The sequence below is a fragment of the Mus musculus genome, chromosome 10 (genome assembly GCF_000001635.26).
Source record: "Mus musculus strain C57BL/6J chromosome 10, GRCm38.p6 C57BL/6J".
NCBI classification, from domain to species: Eukaryota; Metazoa; Chordata; class Mammalia; order Rodentia; family Muridae; genus Mus; species Mus musculus.
Window position 1 is genome coordinate 124496231 of NC_000076.6, and position 25062 is coordinate 124521292.

Sequence of the window (25062 nt, forward strand, 5' to 3'; positions counted from 1 at the left end):
CTTTCACTAATAGGAGTGAGCTGATAAAGAAGCACATACCTGGGATACTACCAAGTTCATGACATAGGGAAAGAAGAAAAATGAAAATAGAAGAAAAAGAACAATTCAAGGAGAAGTAAGACAATGCTAATGAGCCTCATGTCGAACTTCCCAGGACACCAGCTCACACTTGGGGGAAATTCATCATGCATCTCACCATAGAGTTTATGATGGTATGGATGTATTTTTCATATAGGGGGAAATTAGTGGAGGGAAAAAAATATTGTTATCATACCACCTAACCCATATGTTCTATAATGAGAACAGATAAAAATCTGTCTACATTATTTTCTCAAATATTTAAACATATGGAACTTTGATCCTTTAGCACACAGTTAATCAAATAACTCAGCAATCTAATGGTCATGCCCATTATTTTATTGGTAAAATTGGCAATGTCCATATTTCTCCTCTTTCCATTTTCCAGGCTAGTAAAGACCATGTTTAAATTATGTGACATGATTTCCTTTCATTTGTGACTTTTCATTTTGATACTGACATATAAATTTCTTTTTTTCTGAGCTATGAAATTCATGTCTCCCATGTTCTGTTTGCCTGCGTATTGATAATAATTAAGAACCCTGAAAACTTTGGTGAGTCCCCCATTCAGTTGATTTTTCATTGTTTATATATTCTATTACCTCCTGAGATCTGGAGATTAGGGTTTGGCTTGGGCAGAAGTACATATAGTCAGAGATGTAGGGAGGGGAAGCTGCAAACTCAGGTGAGAGACCCTGACCCTGGCACACCCTTTCCTATGTGAGAGAAGATCAAGAAGCCTGGGTCTTGAGAGTCTCACAAAAGCAGTCACAGCTGCTTGGATGGAGATGATAATGACTGTTACATCCAGGGGCATCGTTCCACAATATTTAATGAGACAGAGATAGACACAGCATCCATTATGAGCTTAGATGTCGATGGCAGCTCATATTTCTTGTTTACTCATGTTCAATGACAACAATCCGCATTCTGTGGACACATTGAACCCGATGTGGCACAGAGAATAAGTCAAGCAAGAAGACACATGTCAGGAAATAGCCTTGAGCTGGTCTAATCCTTTAACATATTAAGGTTGCTTCATAATCTCCACTACTGTAACTGAAGTATGATGAAAAGTCACTGTTTATAAAATATCAAGTTAGTAGATTGAAATATGAAAACAGTGATAAATTAGTAAATATTTATTAGTGATTCCTAAAGAAGTACATCAAAAATTGTATAATAAAACTTCAAATTTATTAACTTGACTAACAATGATTATGCTTGAGTATGTATAAATACTGTTTCTACACTTGCTTGCTAATTGTTAAATATTGAGAAACTTCTAATATATATTTCTTAGTTTCCTAAATTGGATATATTTATAAGATTTCTAAATGTTTATAAACATTTCACCCTGCCCTAAATTCTGTACAAACTATAGGAGATAATTCAAATATTTGTCCTGACTGCTTATGGCTTAGATTTGAATAAACATGGTACAAATATCACAAGCATATAAATATGTATATAATAAAAATTATTACATAAATTCTCTCTATATTTTATTTGCTAAATGACTGTGGAGGATACACAAAGCACTGGGTTTAATCTCAGGACCACAACAGAAATAAAAACTATGGTAAGGTTTAAGGTATATACTAAAAGAGAAATTTTGCTCATGTAAGCTATCAGAGGAGCCATTTCTGAGAATGTGACTTTCATGTCAGGAACTCAATAATGGAAGAGTATAAGACAAAGTAAAGAACACTGTGTTTATAAAAAGAGCAAATATTGTTTTAGAAGGCCACAGAAAGGGAAGAACCCAGGATGTTTTAGGTAGGTTTGAAGTTTTTAATTGCCTTGTGCATTGAACAGCATTATTTCTAGGTGATAGCAAATTCTTTAAAAGCTATAACATACAATTTACTCTGACTGTCAACAAGGCCATTTAAAAGTGTTGATTTAGCAAAGTAATGCAGGCATTTCAGCACTGGCCTTACTAGAATGTCAACCTAGAATGCCTACTGTTGGATATTAGAAGCCAGGTAACAAACACTCGGTTAATGGTACATATTGGTAATCAAATAATTGGGAAAGGTGAGGCAGGAGGATTCCTTGCTAAAGCTAAACAGATAACAGGACATGATTGGTGAGTCCCAGGCTCATGGGAGACCCTGTCCTACCACATTAGTGATAGTGCCTGCAGAATGAGCCTAGGATCATTCCCGTCTCCACAGACATTTACTCATGTGTGTGTGTGTGTATGTGTGTGCATCCTCTCCCAGACATGTAAGCACATATTCAGAGATGAAAATAATAACTCAATAGAAGGTGGCAATTATGGGAGACTATATTATTGAATATTTGTTTATGAAAACATTTTGGGTAATATAATGTTTTATACGGGAAGTGGTTGATTACCCAAGTCTATTCTACATGATAAGGCAGACACAGTTGAATGACCCACAGTGCATGTTCACAACTTAATAAAGGATGCGCATGTCAGCTGCAGTGCCTTGGATATGTCTGTGTTCAACATTCTGCATTGTGTGGTCCTATATACAGGGCATTAGATATTTGCAGCCAGATTTTCCTACACTGAAAACTAGTAATGTCATCGATTGCCCAAACTTGCAAATGGTACTAATCCATTTCAGACAGTCTTCCATTAAGTAAAACACATGATATGGGGCAAGGTTAATGTAAGTGGTGTGGAAGTATACTCTTTCCACAGAGGAAGGCAGCATTCATGGTTGACCTTGCCTAGGTGAAGCTGAGACTTATTGATGATGACTATCAAACTATAGCCCACAGGAAAAACAGAACTTGTCAGTACTGAGCATGCAGGAATAATCCAATTATTAAAGATAATAATAGGCATATTTATTAACAATGTGATCTTATATTCAATCAGAATGTTTAAATCCCAGAAAGTATTTAGGCTCCTTAATTTATTTTCCTAAGTATCATAACAAGTTATAAGTGGATTTGAAAATTAGCATGGAAATTAGAAACCTCTTGAACTGATTGGGATGGCAGTTAAGATTTGGATAAGTATTACATAGAATGATCAGGATAGTGTTTAATGTAAAGTAAATTCTAAATAAATTCTATCTTTCTGGGAGTTAGAAAAAAAATTTTTTTATAAAAAGCATACTGTCCAGTCTCAACAAATGTTCAGGTTTTAATCAGTCAAAATTTTATAACATGGTATATTTAAAATATAAATTTGGTCTGGGCAGTGGTTTCAGATGCCTTTGATCCCAGAAGAGAAAGATTTCTGTGAGTTTCAGCCCAGCCTGATCTATAGAGTGAGTTTCAGGACAGCCAGAGATACATGGTCAAAACATATCTTGAAAAAAAAAAGATAGATTGATAGATGATAGATAATTTGATATATGATGATGGATTGATAAATAGATGATAGATGATAGGTGATAGATAGATAGATAGATAGATAGATAGATAGATAGATAGATGATAGATAGATAGATGGTAGATAATTTGATAGATGATAGATAAATCATAAATAGATGCTGGGTAGATGATAACATGATTATCTATATCTATCTATCATCTATCTATTTATCTACAGGGCTGTATGGTCCTGGCTGTCCTGGAACTCACTCTGTAGACCAGGCTGGCCTGGAACTCAGAAATCCACCTGACTCTATCTCCCAAGTGCTGGGACTAAAGGCGTTTGCCACCACTGCCCATCTCATTCTTAGCTTCGAAACGAGAGGAATTTGTTTGTTAATGTGAGTGTAGACTATAGGTACATGCTTTAGTTAGAAAAAGAAAAGAATAAAACACAGAGGTTTGCCTAAAAGCAAAACAGTTTAATGCCTAAAACATCCCTTCAAGTTGGCAGGGGACTCCTAGTTTAGATAAGAATCCTATATGCCGAATTTCTAGCACACCGAGTGAGAGTAAGTTTCTTTACTGTTTTGTTTTTGTTTGTTCCTTTTTTATTGTTGTTTTTGTTTTGTTGTTGTTATTGGTTTTTGGCTTTTGTTTGTTTGTTGTTGTTGTTGTTGTTGTTAATTGGATGCCAGAGAGAGATAATTATGAAGAAAACTTCTCTCATAGTTGTGCTCAGCGAGATACAATTGTGCATCCTTCAACCATTAAGTGTCAGGAAGAAGTAACAGGGTGGAAAACAGAGTGGTTTAAGTGAGGGGGAGAGATACATCATCTAAACAGTACTATATCATACATTCCCTTACATTGCAATTCAATTCAGACAACCCTCTGAATCGTTTCAATCACATATGGGAATCTCATATTTATCTCCCAGACTATTATGCTTGTATCCCAGACTTCCTCCCAAGACCTTTATTCTGAGCATTGAATCTCATTACAAAAGAGTTTACAGGTAGTCGATCATACCCATTAACTTTAATGTGGTAATTGTCACCAGAAAAGTTTTCTCCCCATTGTTGTGTTTTAATATATCAAAAATAAAAAACCAAGAATCAGATTCTAGGCCACCCATCACTGCCTGACTAAACTCTGTTGAGCCAAATCTCCTTCTCACCCCAATCAGATCATTACTCTGCCTGCCATGGCCTTTTCAAGGACACCCCCCCCTCACACACACACATACTATGCTAAAAATGATACCAGATTGATTAAAAAAATTAAAAAAATGAACAGTATCCTCAGAGGGCAAAAAGTCTTTCTGTAAACAGAAAATCACTGGAAAAACCAAAAAAGCTTAAACACAGGTGATCTTTCCACAGGGAGATAAAATTTGGGTGTTCTCAGGGAATGTTGGGGGAAAATGTAGGTTACAATCAGGCAATCCTTTGATCCCTGTTGAGCAACGTGATTGTAAGAGCTGTTTCATTATTTACCATTAGGAAAGAGTTGAAGGAAAATTTTATCTTACTTTTGTATATACGTAAGTTTAAAACACTTAAATTATTTCTGAGTTGAAGTTTTGCTCCAGATTCTTTCGGTAACCCATATATGTGCCAAAGTACACCTCCCAACAGTCCACACCAAAACCCTTCTCTTCTTGGTATGGAAATATAACATCAAAATTGAATTTGTCAAATATGCGGACTACTTTTGATGTTGAAAAGAATTTACCTATCAAGATCAAACGAGACTCCTTTGGGTCTCCAAGTTCAACCACAACAAAAAGAGGTGTGGGAAGGCAGAAGGAAAGATGGAAATACATGCCCTGCTTTGCACAGGCTGTATGTTAATGCTACATGTTACACAGCTATGTGCTCACACAAAAGGAATTTGGTCTGCTCTGTGGAGCTTCAGTCCTGGCCCTAAAACAAGAAACTGTCTTTCAAACACTCAGGGTTCTTTCAGAAGTTATTGATTTGTCTAGTCTAATGTTGATAAGCCACAGAGCTTCTAATCTAGACTCAGAATCATTTGAATTGAGAGTTATTGAGGATGCAACTGCTTACCTGCTTCACTTTATAAGTCGTATTATTCTATATTCCTCTTTACACTCAGTGACTCACCTCTCCTCTCCACTATAAAATACAAGTTTGGAGAATAAATGTGTACTTTACATTGATTTCGATCAAACAACATTTGCCCTGGCTACTCCTGGATGGCGGGCGAGGTCACTGCAGCAATTATAAAACAGAATCCCTCCCAACAGACCTTTCATCTACTTGTAATATAAAATCAATAACATCTAAGCAGGACCGAGATGCCATTTTAATGCTTGCCAAAGAGCATTTAGACATCTGAGCTGCCTCAGATGTGGTTTCAATATCCATTTTGAAAAAAGGGACAAAGATGTTGTGTCTTATTTTAGCCTGAGAACCCACATATGCAGTCGGGTAAGAAATGTATCTAATGGCTGTTGTAGGCTATGATAATAAATTTCAAGGGAACCCAGGTTTTTGTACTTGCTAATTAACTACAACATTCTATACAGGTAGAAATTTTTAAATAGATGTGGTATTTTAGTAACAACGTTTAAACATATTAACTGAGGTGGACTAAAGTAATACTACCTCCGTGAATATTTATCTTACTCTCAGGGAAATTGTTGAATGTGGATTTGTTCACTACTCGATGATGGCATTTGTAGCATTCAGTTTTAAATTTTGCAAATGTTAATATTCAGTGCTATACATTGTACAACATCAAGTTGCATTTTGGGCTTAAAATACATTACTTAAATGAGAGTCTTTTATCTATCTTCATAACAACTTAAAGACATTTTTAAAAAAATTGATACCATTTCTTTGTTTTTTTTAATCTTTTTAAAATTTAGTCGGAAATAAACACCATTAGGGTTCTCTGACTGATGAAGACATCTCTTTCATTGCTGTTTAATAAATTCCCTGTGTTAGGAACATGATCCTCACATGATGTTTAGGAACTATCTTCAAAACACACTTTGAAAGTTGTTCAAGCTGGTGACTGTTCATCGAGTGAGATTAAACTAACACCATAGAACCTTCAGAATTCCTTCAGGAGGTACTTAGTTTTAATCAGTGGAATCAAAAGACTCAATTAATGGCTTACATCATGCAATATTTACACATCTTTTGTAAGCAGGTCAGTTGTTAAACTAGCCCATTTCTGTCAATAACATTACTACAACACAAGTCTGTGAGTAGATATAAATCAGCCAGCTGCTGTTCCAAAGAGTCCCCAAATCAGCTAAAGCCCTGGCACATACCAGACTGGGAAAAAGGCATATTTTATAAAGCTCCCTCATTATTTACTATTGACCTGTTGCCACAGTTATGAGGTATATGCTGAATTACCTAAATAATCAATTATTCACAATTCTGAAGTTACTTAAATCTATTACACAGTTGATGTTTTCATGCTGCAAGGACGATCACCACCTAAATACTTCCATGCACTATATTTTCTATTTGAAAATTCTATATAATTTGCAGAGTGTAATGATTAACAGTTTTTTATAGTGTTAAAAACCTGTAGGTTACAATGATTTGGAAATTATGTGATAATATTAAAAATAGCTTACAAGCTATTAGGATGGTCAAAACACTTTACTTTTTAACAATGCAAGCCAATAATACTAGTAACATCAGTATCTGAATCAGTGATCACTATGCTGAATAAAATGAATTGATGTTTAAAATGTGAAAAAAATGAGGTTGATAGCTCTATCTTACTTCTACTATCAACAAGTAGCTCTAATTATTTTGAATAATATTATCCAATAATAAGGGTCATTTTTTATCGTGTTATTGAATGCTGCTATTTTTTTTTAATTGGTTTTTCGAGACAGGGTTTCTCTGTATAGTCCTGGCTGTCCTGCAACTCACTCTGTAGACCAGGCTGGCCTTGAACTCAGAAATCCGCCTGCCTCTGCCTCCCGAGTGCTGGGATTAAAGGCATGCGCCACCACGCCCGGCTTGAAGCTAGCTATATTTTCAACTAACAGTCTCCATGAGTATTTAAAATTGCTTTTGGAATTAATTAGCAAGTTATCATATCCAGAAAGCAAGTTATGCATATCCAGAAAGCTTTGATGTGATTTAAGTAGCTCCACTACAACTGTAATGTTCTAGAAGAAATCACTGTCTACAACTCTTTGTTTCCAGTTTTGAAAGCTACACCAGAGAGCCTACCGTTTCCTCTTTTAAAGGCTGCATCTCAGTCTACACAGATACTTTTAGAACTGTGTCTGCATTGTTGTGATTCTTATAAGAATCTTTACCTTGAACTGTGAAAATATATTCTAGCACATAATAATGAAATCAATGTCCTGGAAATCACCTAATATGTACATAATAAAATGTTTCTCAATCATATGGGCAAGAAGAGATGAAAAATCTCAGTAATGTCAAATTACAGATGTCAATGTACTTGAAACTTTTGAATACAAAGTGTCCAAAGAATAGTGTAGGAGGGAAAACATAGACTTAGTAAAAAGGTGACTCAAAATTGTCATTGAGTTTCAGTATTGCCATCTCTATAATTATTCCTTGAATCTAGGAAGTGCTCTATAATATCAAATATAATAGTATTTAGAACTAAACCACAGACCTTAAATCTTGACAAAATTTAGTGAGACTGATGACATACATGTGAGAAAAAATGATTCTTACTTAAAGATATTTCTTTGAGATATATATATATATATACAGATTTTATTTCATGTATTTCATAATTTAGACACATAGAAAACAATTTTCTATATATAAAATGATAAAATTTCAAAACTTTTCATAGTTTTATTGGTTATTTTATTTATTTACACTTCAAATGTTATTCTTTCCAGTTTCACCTCGACAACCTCCCTGTATCCTCCTCCCACCCCCTGCTCTATGAAGGTACTCCCTGATCCACCCACCCACCCACTCCCACCTCACCACCCAAGCATTTCCCAACACTGGAGCATCGAACCTCCACACGACCAAGCGACTCCCCTCTCATTGATGTCCAGAAAAGGCCATCCTCTGCTACATATGCCGCTGGAGCCATGGATCCCTCCCTGTGTATTCTGTGGTGGGTGGTTTCGTCTCTAGGAGCTTTGGGGGATCTTGTTGGTTGATATAGCTCTTCCTATGTGGTTGCAAACCTCCTCATCTCCTTCAATCCTTTCCCTAACTCCTCCATTGGAGTCCCCATGCTCAGTCCCCATGCTCAGTCCCCTGAGAGACTCTGCCAGAGCCTGAACAATACAGATGACAATGTAAGCAGCCAGAAATGTCAACTGTTTAAATTTCTTATTAGAACTGTATAAATTCTATCATTCACTTGAGCCTGATATAGCTATCTCCTGAGAGGCTCTGCCGGTGCTTGACAAATACAGAAGTGGATGCTCACAGCCATCCATTGAAAGGAGCACAGGTTGCCCAGTGAAGGAGCTAGAGAAAGAACCCAAGGAGCTGAAGGGGTTTGCAGCCCCATAGGAGGAAGAACAAAATGAACTAACCAGTACATCCAGAGTTCCCTGGGACTAAACCACCAACCAAAGAAAACACATGGTGGGACTTGTGGCTCTAGCTGCATATGTAGCAGAGGATGGCCTAGTCCCTCATCAGTGGGAGGAGAAGCCCTTGGTCCTGTGAAGGTTCTATGCCCCAGTATAGGGGAATATCAGGGCCAGGAAGTGGGAGTGGGTGGGTTGGAGAGCAGGGGGTGAGGGGAGGAGATAGGGAGTTTTTGGAGGGGAAACCAGGAAAGGGAATAACATTTGAAATGTAAATAAAGAAAACATCTAATTAAAAAAATACACTCAAGCACAGAGGTGAATGGTCAAGTAAATATATAAATGCATTTATAAATATAGTGCATATAGATAGTGCATTTATAAAAATACATTGTAATGGTTAGTTTCTGCAGTTGAATATCATTTTAGAGGGTTGTGCTCTGTGGAAACAATTACCAAGCTCTGCACTATGCTTTAATAGCAGGAAACATGTTTGAGATGATGTGAGAAATACTTACAAAGATGTATTGAAGTTTAAAAAATAATTTAAGATGCCTAATATTCCAAATTCTACTATAACCTACCATAGTTTGTATTCATTAAATATGCCCTGCTGACATCCAACCCAAGGATGAGTATGCTTACTGAAAGAAAACCAGAGGAGAAGGTGAATGCAGTAATACATTTTCTGATCAGTTCATATGCATGGGGAGGGTGATCTTAAATTTTCTATGATTATGTATCATTAAGCGAGTGAAATCCACATGTGATCCTTGGAGTAAACCATATGGGAAACTGGTTCAGAGAACCTGGTTTTGCAAAGATTTCTAGGGTCTCTGCCTTAGCCGGATATATATGTCATATCACAATACTAAGTACTTGTCTCAACAATAGCAAGCATATGTGTTCAAAGTTAGCATAGAGCAGAATCCAGTTGTGATTTTATGTCAACTTGATACCAGCTAGAGTCCCTTACTTGGTTTTGATCACAGTCTTTTATCGCAGCAATTGTTATTTCTAACCAGAACACCAACAATGAAATTTCTACTTACTTTTAAAAATAAATAATATTTTAAGAGGTATGTATTAAGGGTATGAGAGATTTCAAAAATCCATTAAATTACATTTGCGTGAGAATCATGTCACTATATATTGAAAACAACCAAGATATGAAAACAGACCAAAATTGTACTGACTTATTTTCACAGATAAATGTTAAAAAACTAAAAACAATGTGCCATTCCACAATTACACTCTAAGATGGACACTTAGAGATTCACGTATTACCCAAAGACAAGTTAATTTATAATGTTAATTTATAATGTTTAAAGAGTTTATTTATTTTATTTTATTTTTATTAGTGTTTGCCTGAACGACTATGTATCACAGAGTTTCTGAAGAGGACAGAAGAGGGTGTCAGATCCCTTGGGACTGGAATTATCGACCCTTGAAAGCCTTCTTCATTTAGGACTAGGAATTGAATGGGTACTCTTACAGTGGAGCCATCTCTCCAGCTCCTCATAAATGTTTTATAGAGCATTATAATTGAAATCCAACAAAAATATAAAGTATTTATAAAAAATAATTTTAAAGAATGGTTTTGGTGTGTGTGTGTGTGGTTTGTTGTGCGGTGCGTGTGTGTGTGTGTGTGTATCTGTGTTTTAAAGCATTATTATTAAACATTAAATACAAGGAATTATTTCTATGAACTTTTGCTCAAAATATTATAGAAATATAGCTGTATAATGAAGCCCATTTGACCATTGGTAATTAAATGACAGAGTATTGGTTAGTATTCACTACTAAATGAAAAAGTATGGCATATTCCTGGAATATCTTCAGATATCCTGAACGTCTACTTCATTAGGTTTTTTCTGCTTCCTGGTTAAAAGTATTTGAAAATATTTCTACAATGCTGTATTTAACCAAAGAATCTAGAAACTGTGCCTAGTCAATATTTATGCAGTGATAAATGCTGATCGGGACTTGTCTATACAACTAATTCTCCTTATCACAAGGAATCTTTCAGGACTTGACCTTCTAATAGAATTCAGCAATCACAGCAGGATGCCACACAGCACTCCTGAGAATATTCCTCATTCAGTGAAAGAGCAGGGACTCAGTTAACAGGATAAGGTAGAACTGGCTAAGTTAGCTCTGATGCTCACACAAATTGTATCTGGCTTCTGATCCGCAGGTGTTTTGATGCCCGTGTTTTGCTTTGTCCTTCAGATTACCTTCTCTCTCCACCTGCTGGCTCAACAGTCACACCTGCTTCCATGAATTTTAGTTCTGTGGCCTCTCTCTGCCTAGCCATCTTTTCCTTTTTTGTTTGTATTTTTCACACAGTCTGCCTAGTCCTGGAAGGCAGCTTTCACAAATGAGCCCCATCAGTCCCTTGGTAGGAAATACATTAAGCCCTCTTTCCTTTTTTGCAGATTATCTTGTTTGAACTGAGCATGCAAAATCACACAGTTAAGATAATTTGCTATAGTAAAGGCATGAATATTATTCTCTCTCTCATAAATTGTATTCTATGATTATGGATTAGCATTGCTGTCCTTTTGTCGTCTAAGGCTACCTGTATTATATACTTTTATTCAAATTTGATTAATAAAATTAAAGGTATTCAAAAATAAAATTTAGTGCCATGATATGAGGAGGGTGAAGGAAGACAAGCAGATGAGCCAAAATTTAATGTCAGGAAAGAAGGAGAGAAGAGATTACCAAAACCAAACCCCTTCTATGACTGATTTTATGCTGAATTCTCTCATCTCCAAAACAGAAAGCCTGATATCTTAGATGATTTCTAATGCTGTTGACCCCAACAATCACACAACTAAATTTCATGTGATACTTAGCTTTCATTCTGTTTGCAAACCTGTTTCTATTATTGAGTTGATTGTCTCTGCTTCAACCATGGGCCAGGTGAGGAGAGCACAAAGTGGTTCAGTTATATAATCATCATGTGTTGATGTAACTCACGATGATGTATCCCTGATGAGCCTTAACTTGGAAAGACAGACCGAAAGTGGGTTTACCGGTATATTTTTCAACTACATACTAAATACTTATATCCAGGGTCTGAGAAAATGGCTTAGTGTTTAAAGTCTTTGCTTTTTTTGCAGAGGATCTGGGTTCTTTTCTCAGTACCCACATGAGGGTTCACAAAAAATCACCCACAACTAAAGATCTAGAGGATCCAATGCCCTGTGATGGCTTAATATGGTACCAGACATGTGCATGATACATAGAGATGAAGAAAACAAAACAAAACCCAAAGCACTTCATACAAACAAAATAAAATAAAACTTTTAAAATTATAAATAAGTAAAAACACTTATATTCACGAGATTGAGAAGGGGGTATGGGAAGTAAATAGAACATCATCATGTAAAGTATACAGGGGTTACCAACTAAAGGGCAAGGGGTATACCAATTTGTCTTCATTATGCCACCAAATAGAATGTCCAATAACAGGAATGGGTTACATATTGCTTTTTAAAAAATTGGCTATTTTATTTATTTACATTTCAAATGTTATCCCCCTTCTGGGTTTCCCCTCAACAAACCCTCTATCCCCTCCCACTCTGTTCCCTGCTTCTATGAGGATGCTCCCCCCAATGATCCACCCATTTCCGCCTCACCATCCAAGCATTCTTTATGCTGGGGCATCACACCTCCACAGGACCAAAGGGCTCCCCTCCCATCGATGCCGGATAAGGCAATCGTCTGCTACATACACAGCTGGAGCCATGGGTTTTTCCATGTGTATTCTGGTTCTTGGTTTAAACGTTGGGATATCTGAGGGGTCTGGTTGGTTGATATGGTTGTTCTTCCAATGGGGTTGCAGACCCCTTCACTTCCTTCACTCCTTTGCTCATAGATCGGAAGAGTTAACATAGTAAAAGTGGTCATCTTATCAAAAGCCATCTACAGATTCAATGCAATCCCCATTAAAATTTCAACTCAATTCTTCACAGAGATAGAAAGAGCAATTCTCAAATTCATTTGGAACAAGAAAAAAAAAAGAATAGTGAGAACTATTCTCAGCAATAAGAGAACTTCTGGGGGAATGACTATCTCTGACTTCAAGCCCTACTACAGAGAATAGTGAGAAAACGCGCATGGTATTGTTATAGAGACAGACAGGTAAATCAATAGAATAGAGAAGACCCAGAATTAAACCTACACAACTATGATCACCTGATCTCTGAATAAGAAGCCAAAACCACAAAGTGGGAAAACGACAGCATATTCAACAAAAGGTACTGGCTCAAGTGGCAGTAGACATGTAGAAGAATGCGAATTGATCCATTTTTATCTCCTTATAAAAAACTTCAAGTTCATGAGTGTCAAGAAAACTAGATACACTGAATCTAATAGAAGAGAAAATAGGAAAGAACTTTGAACATGTTGGCACAGGGGAAAATTCCCTGAACAGAACACCAATGGCCAAGAATCTAAGACCAACTAGAGACAAATGGGATCTCATAAAACTGAAAAGCTTCTGTAAGGCAAAGGACACTGTCATCAGGACAAAATGACAACCTACAGATTGGGAAAAGATCTTTGCCAGTCCTATAAATGATAGAGTGCTAATATCTAATAAATACAAAGAACTCAAGAAGTTAGAATCCAGAGAACCAAATAGCCCTATTAAAATGTAAACAGAGAAGTCTCAACTGAGGAATATCAAATGGCCAAGAAGCACCTAAAGAAATGATCAACATCCTTAGTCATCAGGGAAATGCAAATCGAAATGACCCTGAGATTCCATCTTATACCAGCAAGAATGGCTAAGATAAAAAACTAGGGTGACAGCAGATGCTGGGGAGGATGTAGAGAAAGAGGAACACTCCTAAAGTCATTGTTTTTAATAGCAAAATAGTACTATTATATTGTGTAAATGCATCAAGTTTTCTGTATCCATTCCTCTCTTGAAGGGCATCGGGGTTTTTCCCAGCTTCTGGTTATTATAAATAAGGCTGATATGAACATAGTGGAACATGTGTCCTTGTTATATGTTGGAGCATCTTTTGGGTATATGACCAGGAGTGGTATAGCAGGGTCCTCATAATACTATATCCAATTTCCTGAGGAGCCACCAGACTGATTGATTTCTGGAGTGGTTGTACCAGCTTGCAATCCCACCAGCGATAGAGGAGTGCTCCTTTTTCTCCACATCCTCTCCAGCATCTGATGTCACCTGAGTCTTTGATCTGAGTTCTCATGGTTTGTGTCTCTTAAAAATGTCTACCAATGGTAACAACACATTTACCAAGGTCTAAAAAGAAAAGACTTTTGATAATAAATAAATAAAATAAATAAATAAATAGAGTCTAAATGACAGCATGTAGTACATATTGTCAGCTATTTCTGAAGCTGTTGATGATTTTAGTAACTAAATGAATTCAAACGATTGTTTGTCACATGCACCAGGTAATACAGAGATTAAACATAATGTAGTATCCACTATTAGGAGAATGACCATCCATTAAAATGAATAACCTATTTGAGAATCTTGGCAAACAATAGAAGAAAACAGTTTTCCAGGCTTCGTTGAGATTTAGAAATCACTGTGTTATAGACTTTAATCACTCTCATTCTTCACAGAGACAACTGCAAATTACTTTGGCCATAAAATAATCTTTCTTCTTTAAAATTTGAGATACACTACCAAGACTGATACTTTTAACCACTAGTGCAATGAGCTGGTAATGACAGACTTTTAAAAAATTAATTAAAATAAATAAATTAAATAAATCTCAGCTAAATTCCAACTATTATTACTCATTCCTTTAGCTGTGTATTTGATATCAGGTACAATTATTGATGCAGCAATATTTAAATATTATAATATTTATAACATTCCTATTAAAAATAGGATTAAATCACATAATAAACTAGATATAGGACAGCTTTGAGACCTTCTGGGTAATTGTATATAACCTCAATTACCATATTTAAATCCCTTCCCTTTTTTTCTACTTGAACTAATCACAATAAATAATTTCTTTTCTTGAAGGTCTTAAGACCATTATTCTAGTCTTAGGAAGGGTCTTCACTAAGTTTTTCTTAGTGTGAAAGAGGCAGATAAATCCTTTAAATTCCTATTTGTTTTATGAGCGTGTACAAGGAAGCTATGATATTTCATCAGTTGCACTTAATGCACATATGAAATTTACTGACACTGTCTATTTGATTAGAAAGTGTATATTGTAAAACATTGATGTCATTGAATTGCTTAGAATATAAAGGCAGTTAAGCCAAAGTATACACCATTTTAATTCCAGAATACTGTTATCAACATCATGAAAAAATTTCCTATAAACACTGTACTCAAGATCTCTCATAAATACTGATGACCTCGTTCATACTGGATTTCTGGCCATCCAGATGAACAGACTCCTTTGAATGGAATTTGGTCTCTAGACATTCATATCTAATTTGTCCCATTGTGAAGTATTAGAGGTTAACACTTTAGCATACAAATGGGCAAAATCAAGTTATATACTTAAAGAACCATTGATGTTAGAGAGAAGACCATTGTCTTTCATATTCTGTCTCTGTCTCTCTGTCTCTCTGTCTCTCTCTGTGTATGTGTGTGTTTGTGTGTGTGCATGAATGAGTTTATTTATATGTACCACATACATTAAGGTTTCTACTGTGTCCAGAAGACTGTGTTGGATCACTTGGTACTGGAGTTACAGGTGTTTGTGGGCCATATGATGAGTCCTGAGAACCAAACGTAGGTCCTCTGCAAGAGGAGTAAATGTGTTTTTCAGCTGAGCCACCTCTCCAACCACTAAAAGCAGAAAGTTGCCTTTTTTAGTAGTCACTATAGAAACTTTGGTGCCAAATGCTTCCTTCTTTGTGAAAGAACATCTAGATGTCAACATTTAATAACAATGGTCCATACCCTGTGTTCTTGTTCTTATGATTTCTCTCTCTCTCTCTCTCTCTCTCTCTCTCTCTCTCATTACTTCTATAAATATTTGGCTACATCCTATAATTTACATTTTTATTCTCTTATCTCTGCTTTTAAATGCATCCCTTAAATTGGTTTGGAATCACTGGTTCTGCTAGAATGTATTGTGTAATTTCTAAGTTTGTGATTTTTCTGAATTTCCTGTTGTTATCATACTGATTTGTAAGGTGCCACCTATTTTTATAAGTATATATAAGTGCCACATATTTTTATAAGTATATGAGTTTTGCATGTATGTATGTCTGTGCACCATGTTCATATCTTGTGTGCAAAGAATCTAGAAGAGGACATTGAATCCCAAGAACTGGAATTACATATGGAGCCACTGTGTAGGTGCTGATATTCAAACCTGGGTTCTCTGCAAGGGCATGAAATGCCTTTAACCAGCCAGCCATCTGTTCAGGCCCTGATTTGAAATTGTAAATGTAGCCAGGCTAGCTGACATAATTGAATGTATAAATTAAGCACTTTATCATTCTATAATGGCCTTCATTATCTTCTGATAGAATATTTTTTAAGGTCTGTTCTGACTGTTGTATACATGCTACCAGTGCACTAACTTTCATTCTTTTATGATAACTAGTGTATGTTCTTAAACCATGAGAAAATTTCTTTCTAGCAGATTATAGAAATGATTCCTGATTTATAAAAGGTTTACATTGAAAAGAGCATCAAAAGTTAAAAAAAAACAAATCACAAGTCAAAAATTCATTTACTATGGTTAAGGTACTGAATGACACAATATAGTGAGACATGATTTCAGTTGCTGACCCCGGTGCTTGCCTGCCTGACTTGTTACTGAAGCTCATTGTGACTGCCAAGCATCATGAGCTATTGCTCTTTACACACGCTATCCAGGGAAAGATTCATGTGCAATATAGTTTATAATGAATGTGTATTTCTTTATACCACTGTCACCTTGGAAAAGTTTAAGTTGAAACATCATAACTTAGGAATTCTACAAAGCTACATTTATTTCTTTATACGTCCTATAATTTTGCACCCTTTTCTTGATAATATAAGCCATTTACATTTATAGGGATTAAGGGTAATTTTGTGCTTTTTATGACTTATTTTTATTTAATTAATTTTTATTAAATATTATAGACATTTCTTAATTTATTTTTGTGTATGGGATTCAGGCATGCCACAACCAATGTGTGTTACTCTGAGGACAAATTTCAGGAAAGTCAATCCTTTTCTTTTGTTAAGTGGGTCCAGAGGACAACAGCAAAACTTGACAATCTTCTTAGCCAACTCAATAATATTTTTTAATTATTATTTTAAAAAATGTTTGTGAGTTCATGATATATTTACGGTTTCTAGGTTCCATGAAGCATATGTGAAATGTGTGAAAGGTCTTATAAATTCAGTAGTCTATTTTAAGCTACTGTGATTTATGTTTATATGCAGAAACTCTATTCATTTACCTATCCCAATATAAATTAATTCTTTTTGTGATATTTACATATTTTGTGCATTATACATCCATTAACAAATTACCACAGCTATAATTATTTTAATATGCTTGTACTAGTCTTTCGTTCTATATTTAGAGATGACTTAAATATCAGTATTGTAGGATTAGAAAGTATCAAGAAATCCCTTCAGAAATTTAGTAGCACAGATCTCATGGTGATGTCATTTATACCTCATGGAGATGTCATCTACACTTGCACAGATTAGTCCTTATTGTGCCTTATCCCTAAAACTCAGACTCCCCAATATTCTCAGAGGGTCATTTTGCCACATTGCAAGCATTAGTTGGCCTTTTCTCTATGGCAGAAATTTTCCTTCATCTTTAGATGCTGATATAAATTATAAACAGTTCTAAACATATACCTACTATGTTCTTTCCTATCTATACATACATAACTATGACAACTTTCTTTTTTATATATATTTTTTAATTAGGTATTTTCCTCATTTACATTTCCAATGCTATCCCAAAAGCCCCACATAACCTACCCCCCACTCCTCTACCCACCCACTCCCACTTTTTGGCCCTGGTGTTCCCCTGTACTGGGGCATATAAAGCTTGCAAGTCGAATGGGCCTATATTTCCACTGACGCCGGACTAGTCCATCTTTTGATACATATGCAGCTAGAGTCAAGAGCTCAGGGGTATGGGTTAGTTCATAATGTTGTTCCACCTATAGGGCTGCAGATCCCTTTAGCTCCTTGGGTACTTTCTCTAGCTCCTCCATTGGGGGCCCTGTGATCCATCCAATAGCTGACTGTGAGCATCCACTTCTGTGTTTGCTAGGCCCCGGCATAGTCTCACAAGAGACAGCTACATCTGGGTCCTTTCGATAAAATCTTGCTAGTGTATGCAATGGTGTCAGCATTTGGAAGCTGATTATGGGATGGATCCCTGCATATGGCAGTCACTAGATGGTCCATCCTTTCGTCACAGCTCCAAATTTTGTCTCTGTAACTCCTTCTATGGGTGTTTTGTTCCCATTTCTAAGAAAGGGTAAAGTGTCCACACTTTGGTCTTCGTTCTTCTTGAATTTCATGCATTTGGCAAGTTGTATCTTATATCTTGGGTATCCTAAGTTTCTGGGCTATTATCCACTTATCAGTGAGTACATATTGTGCGAGTTCCTTTGTGATTGGGTTACTTCACTCAGGATGATACCCTCCAGGTCCATCCATTTGCCTAGGAATTTCATAAATTCATTTTTTTAATAGCTGAGTAGTATCCCATTGTGTAAATGTACCACATTTTCTGTATCCATTCCTCTGTTGAGGGGCATCTGGGTTCTTTCCAGCTTCTGGCTATTATAAACAAGGCTGCTATGAACATAGTGGATCATGTGTCCTTCTTACCAGTTGGGACATCTTCTGGATATATGCCCAGGAGAGGTATTGATGGATCCTCCGGTAGTACTATGTCCAATTTTCTGAGGAATCATCAAACTGATTGCCAGAGTGGTTGTACAAGCTTGCAATCCCACCAACAATGGAGGAGTGTTCCTCTTTCTCCACATCCTCACCAGCATCTGCTGTCAACTGAATTTTTGATCTTAGCCATTCTGACTGGTGTGAGGTGGAATCTCAGGGTTGTTTTGATTTGCATTTCTCTGATGATTCTGATGATTAAGGATGTTGAACATTTTTTCAGGTGCTTTTCTACCATTCGGTATTCCTCAGGTGAGAATTATTTGTTCAGCTCTGAGCCCCATTTTTTAATGGCGATATTTGATTTTCTGGAGCCCACCTTCTTGAGTTCTTTATATATATTGGATATTAGTCCCTTATCTGATTTAGGATAGGTAAAGATCCTTTCCCAATCTGTTGGTGGTCTTTTTGTCTTATTGACGGTGTCTTTTGCCTTGCAGAAGCTTTGCAACTTTATGAGGTCCCATTTATCGATTCTCAATCTTACACCACAAGCCATTGCTATTCTATTCAGGAATTTTTCCCCTGTACCCATATCTTCGAGGCTTTTCCCTACTTTCTCCTCTATAAGTTTCAGTGTCTCTGGTTTCATGTGGAGTTCCTTAATCCACTTCGATTTGATCTCAGTACAAGGAGAGAAGAATGGATCAATTCGCACTATTCTACATGATAACCTCCAGTTGTGTCAGCACCATTTGTTGAAAATGCTGTCTTTTTTCCACTGGATATTTTAGCTCCCTTGTCAAAGATCAAGTGACCATAGGTGTGTGGGTTCCTCTCTGGGTCTTCAATTCTGTCCCATTGGTCTACTTGTCTGTCGCTATACCAGTACCATGCCGTTTTTATCACAATTGCTCTGTAGTAAAGCTTTAGGTCAGGCATGGTGATTCAACCAGAGGTTTTTTTATCCTTGAGAAGAATTTTTGCTATCCTAGGGTGTTTGTTATTCCAGATGAATCTGCTGATTGCCCTTTCTAATTCGTTGAAGAATTGAGTTGGAATTTTGATGGGGATTGCATTGAATCTGTAGATTGCTTTTGGCAAGATAGCCATTTTTATATATTGATCCTGCCAATCCATGAGCATGGGAGATCTTTCCATCTTCTGAGATCTTCTTTAAAATTACTGTAGCCTCCCCAGCCTGAAACCTGCTTGCTCAGGCGTGGAGCTTGCCACTCAATCGTTCTGCCACACCCACAGCTCAAACCTGCTCCTTTGCTGTTCCCAAAGCCATCACGTGTTCACCTGCAACCTTACTCCTAGATTATTTGGTAGGAATAGAGCCCCTTCCCTGTTCCTTCATAAAGGAGTGTCGTAATAGTAAAATTGATCCTTGCGCAGAGCTTTGTCTTGGTTCCATCCTTATCTCGTGCCACCTAGCCCCTCTTCTCTTCCAGGTTTCCAAAATGCCTTTCCAGGCTAGAACCCAGACATGTGCACTGCTGGCCGGACACGACAAATTACATATACTTTTACATTAGCAACAATAAAAGGAAATAATTATCATACTATTCTCTAAAGGGGGTTGTGTGAATGAGGTAAAGGGGGGTCCCTTCTTTCTTCCATCTCAAAGTAGTATTTAATTTTGTATTTAAGTATATGTATAATTTTTACTCTACATCAGGGTGTGGCTTGATCTTATACACTTGGCACATAGTGGCAGAGTTAATCTGTTTTTTCATGGTTTATGCCTCATCATCCCTTTATGTTTTCAAATGGAGGAGTTTTGAACTATTCATGCTATAAAAGCCCAGCATATTGCAGGTAAACACATTATTCAAGTCTCCTTATTCAGTTCTCTATTGAAGACAGACATGAGACTGTAGGTTCTACTCAGAAGTTTCAGATTTGTCATTTCTAAGACTAAATCCCTATCTTTTCCTTAAGTTAGGTTATCCTGTTCACTCACTGCAGTGAATACTTTGTTAAAATATTTAAGCAGGTTGTGTTTCTCCTCTGTCAGTATGATACCATCAATCTGAACACTTTTTTAGGATTTTGTGGTTCTATTACAAATTCGATACCATTTCAATCTACGTAAGTACTTACCAGAAACTGTGCCTCTAACTTCTGATGTTCATTTGACAGCAAAATAGCATGAATTTATTTCCTACTTTTTGTTGTTCATAAGCCTGTGCATAAAGGATTCATTCTAACTGTAGAGGAAAGAGTAAATAGGCAGACACTTTTAACAAGTGTGTGACATTTTCATTGAACACTACTGCTTGTCTTCTTCATATTTTGAGTTGACAACATCACTCCCTTTTGCTTCATACCATAAATAAGTCAGGTATTACTTGAACATGAACACTGAAATACTAGAAAAATCAGTCTGGTTGAAAGAAGTTCGATGCTGAGTAGCTGCTGGGTACTTGCATATAACACAGATATCCTGGAAAGTAACAATTTTTTATCTCAGTCTGGATAGGGAGGGTGGCATATTTTAGTGTGCTCTTGAGAATGGAATTTAATTTAAAATTTGAGAATTGCTTATCTCCTGATATTCTCACGTAGTGTTTTCACACACTTGTTGAACATTAGAAAATGCAAATTGGAAAATAAAACTGCAGAGAAAGAGAAGTGATGTGATATCAAGTCACTCTTAGCTTTCCTGAGAGATTTTCATAGTAAATCTGCCAACAATGCCATAGTTGTTCCCCGGGTCAAGATGCCACTTTGTATTGTTGCTTTAAAACTCTTTTTATGGGCTGGTGAGGTGGCTCAGTGGGTAAGAGCACCCGACTGCTCTTCTGAAGGTCCAGAGTTCAAATCCCAGCAACTACATGGTGGCTCACAACCATCCGTAATGAGATCTGACTCCCTCTTCTGGTGTGTCTGAGGACAGCTACACTGCACTTACATATATTAATAAATAAATAAATAAATAAATAAATAACTTTTTTAAAAAAACCCTCTTTTTATCTTTACTGTTGAAGGATTTGAGTATGATGTTTCTTAGTGAATGTATCTTAGTGATGTATCTTAGTGATGTATCTTAGTAAATGTATACAACCTATGTCTGGATATTTATTTCTCAATGTGCATCTTACTAATATCCTGTCACTGTGTACATTGAATGGGCTTCCTTGTTCATCTCTAGCTATTTTTCTTTATCTACTTACTTATGGATTCATTTGACAGCATCCCATAATTACTTCATATTTTTTCATTTATCTTAATTTTATGTCTCTCTTGTAACTCTAACTGGGTTGTTTGAAATAACCTGATATTTTTTTCTGACTAAATTTGCTGTCCGTGCTGTTTGCCCTATCTGTGGATCTATTCATCTCATTGTTCACCATTCCATTTTGCTAGAGTCATTTTTCTTCTTAATTTTTCTTGTAGCTTACAGTGTATGTTAAGATAATTATACAGAGTTACTTCTCAGTCAGTTAATGTACCTCTCTTTTTGGAAAAATTTTTGACATTTTAGTCTGTTTCTCCTATGATATTACAGTGTTTTAATTATTCATAAACCTCCACATGGAACGCCAAAACACTGACTTTAGTCTTTAAATCCTGACTTCAGGAGGACAGACTTGAACAACCAACCTACTCAGAATCTCTTGGTGGTTTGCAATATGCAACAAGAGCAGTATGCAACTAGGAGATAGAATGTTAAGAACAAGACATCGAAATGCTTAGTTTGCAAGGAAAGGAGGTTTGGCATTTGCTCCTGTAGGTCAAGGTCAGGATCAAGGGACCTGTACAGTAGACTTGCTCAGGTGTCAGTCTGTGGGGTGTGACTCTGTACTTGCAAATGCAAACCTAAAATGTGAGTGTTTGAACATAACCTGGTGCTAGGCTTGGTCTTGAGATGTGTTTAGACTTACAGGCCTGGTCCACAGATAGGCTTGACTACCGGTTCATTGGAAAGCCTCTGGGAGTTTCCATGGTATGTGTATTTCACAGCAAGGCTTGAGTTGTACTTCTCAATATCTGATTAATGACTTAATTAATACAGTACCTTATAAGTTTTATGGTTATGAAAATTACATGATAAATTTAGACATTTTTATACTCTATTCCCCTTACCCATTTGCCTCCCATTCCCATTGAAACCTTTTCTCCCAGCAAGTACTTCCCCTACATTCCTGTCTCCTTTTAGTGTGACCAGCTGGCTTTAATTTGCGTCTGTTGCCTTCGTGTGAGTGGAACATTATTTACTGAAGCAAAGGGCAGCTTATAAATGGCTACACCACTGAAGAATGGCTACACCATTACTTGTCAATAGTCCTTTAGGCAAGGCAGGCCATGATGAAGTGTTGATTGACGCAAAGTCTGCAGGTCATATTCAAACCATCACAGCTACAGTGAGTTCATTCACGTCATGTCTATGTCATGTCTATGAAAACAAACTTTGCTACACGTCTCCCCAGTCTCTGGCTCTGTAATATTTTATCTTCCCTTGGAGTAATTTTTTTCAAGAGCATCTCTGAGAAGAAAGAAAACATACCAATATTTGCAATTCTCTATGTTGTAGATATCCTAATTACTAAATATTTTTATTTCAATTTTAAAGTCATTGGCTGAACATGTTAAAAACCTTTTCCCAGTTATTCGGTTTGTTACTGAGAGCATGCCATTAAATAACACTGCTGTCTGATCTCTTAGTTCCAGGCTTGAAGAAAAATACAGATTACAATTTATCCAGTGTCTCCTACTGTCGTACCAAATGTGTGGCTTTTGTCAGTCATCCAACTTATCAATTAGTACAACAGCTCTGAGGAGGGAACAAAGATCTTAAATGAAGGCTACTCTATAATCTGTGAGATTCCCCACAGTGATTTCATGTACTGCCAAGTTTTGCAGATTGACATCTTATTATAATCCTACATAGTGAAACAGTAATATCAAAAAGAGTGGGATACGTTGACCTGGAAAATAAATTAGTATAAATAGTCTCTTCACCTCAGTGAATATTGGTTATTTTTGGAAAGCTGTTATGATTACTATTGATACTATTAACTGAATTATGCTTTTGAAATAATTGAGGAATTCAAAGTGGGAGGTAAATACTTGAGGGAGATCTGTTAATCTTATACCAAACCATCACTCTGAATTCATTTGCAGTAACATAAATAGACATTCAACCACTATGTGAACTTTCTTCTCTGACTGCTATATCCTAATTTGTGTCTTACACTGTTGTGTGACTTTTCCTGGGAAAAATGTGTTTTCAGTCATGACAGGAAACCAAGACAGATCAAAGAAAGAATTTTACCCAGATGTACCTTCGTAAGCAGTGAATTTGTTGGAGGTATTTTTTTTTTAACAAGAGTGCAATCAAGGAATTGTAGATGTATAAACAAAGCTAGCTAGCTATGTTACTGAAAAGCCAACCCTATCATGGTTAGTCTTCCTTCTCCTCAAAACGGATTAGTTTAATTCTAGGGAAATAGTTATTGTACATCTAAGAAGACATATTATGATCAGTTAAATTTTGAGATATTAATATGTTTGTGCTTTTAATGTATAACTGCTGAATAAATATTACTAAATAAAATGGGAGTTATTACCAAATATGGTTTCAATGACCACTTAAGAAAGAAAATGCTAACTTAAAGAGTGAATTAATAAACAATACTAATAGAGAACATGAATAGTGTTGGCCAGTAATGAAGCAGTGGAATGCCAGATACTCTGAATCGCAAGGCTTAACTTCCTGCCTTTAGAATTAATCCACCTCAGATGTAGAATCCATCCCTACTTTTATTTTGCAAGTAAAGAAAATTGAACTTATGAGAGTTAGAACTGGAGTGCAAGTCTCTCGGAATCTGTATCACCAGGCCCACATGTTTCATTTAAAGTTCTTTAGTGACAGCATTGCTAATTGATTTTAGAAGTAAATTTAACCTGAGTTTGAATAGATTGAATATGATGCTAAAGTAACCCAGAAAGACCAAGAATGGCCCCAAAATTGGGACCTGAGCAAGGGAATAAATGAAGACCCCAGGATTTTTCTCTTGTGTTAAAATGGGGAACATCCGTGAAGGGAAAGGTATGGGGAGACAACCCAGTGTATTTTCTTCTTTGAGTCATACTGGTCCACTGTAAGGACTCAATTACAAGTCCTGAGAATGCCCTGTGTGCTATGAGCATGGAAAAATGTGAGTTGTAATCAATGTCAAGGGGTCAAAACAGAAATCACAGATAGAGAAGTCTTGGAGATGCTTACAAATAGAGAAATAATTGATAGAATACCAGAAGATCAGAGTCCCAGAAGAGACAAATGTATAGGACACAGGAG

General features: G+C 36.4%; 1 pseudogene across 1 annotated transcript in view; it reads left to right on the forward strand.

Moving 5' to 3' along the window:
* The window catches only part of 4930503E24Rik (RIKEN cDNA 4930503E24 gene), a 55415-nt pseudogene that overhangs the window by 27157 nt on the left and 3196 nt on the right, over positions 1-25062 (forward strand). The window contains exon 3 of the transcript NR_028310.1: positions 14-212. The product of NR_028310.1 is annotated as an RIKEN cDNA 4930503E24 gene (transcript). The remainder of the gene's footprint in view (positions 1-13; positions 213-25062) is intronic.